Here is a 702-nt window from a genome sequence, read left to right as displayed (position 1 = left end):
AGAAAGAAAGAGAGAGGGGGGGACTAGTGACAGTTGTTGCAGCTAGTCGAGTATTTGTTGTTATGTTGATGACATAGATTGGAACTCAATTGAGCAGCTGCCATGAAAATAATGACAGAGTAGAGAAAGAGAAAGGACAATTGTTTTATTTTAATTTTTTAAGACTTCTTCTCAGAACAAGGGACAACAATCATGAAATTTTGTTAAGTTTTGCAAAATTTTTGGATTTTGTACTCTATCAAAGTAGGAAAGAAGGGATGGCGACTATGATGAGCCCTTCACTAGATGTGGCAACAGTACTCCATCTTAGGACGTATTCATGTAATGTTTTCTTTCTTTTTTTTTCTTTCTATACATATTTATGTTATTTTTTCGGTTTTTCTTCTTTTTTTTTAACTTTTCAGTCTGAAAATTTTTCTTTCCTTTTTTCTTTCCTTCTTTCTTTATGTGAACCATAATTGTTTTCTTCTAATTTCAATTTTCATTTTAGTTGTTGATATTTTTAACATGATTTTAACATGTTTTTACCATCGGCATCAGTTTTTTCTAAATGTCTAGTGTCTAGCCCTCTATGTCCCAATTTTTTTTTTAAAAGCAATGTCAACAACTGATGTTTATTTTTCTTTAGCGCACCAGAAATAACTTTAAAAAAAAATTCCTGCTATCTGAAATGAATTTGTAAAGAAAACCTCCACTCTAAAT

The sequence above is a fragment of the Euprymna scolopes genome, chromosome 1 (genome assembly GCF_053919585.1).
Source record: "Euprymna scolopes isolate OS-2025 chromosome 1, ASM5391958v1, whole genome shotgun sequence".
NCBI lineage: Eukaryota > Metazoa > Mollusca > Cephalopoda > Sepiida > Sepiolidae > Euprymna > Euprymna scolopes.
The sequence above is the reverse complement of the archived record's forward strand: the minus strand, read 5'-3'. Positions refer to the sequence as shown.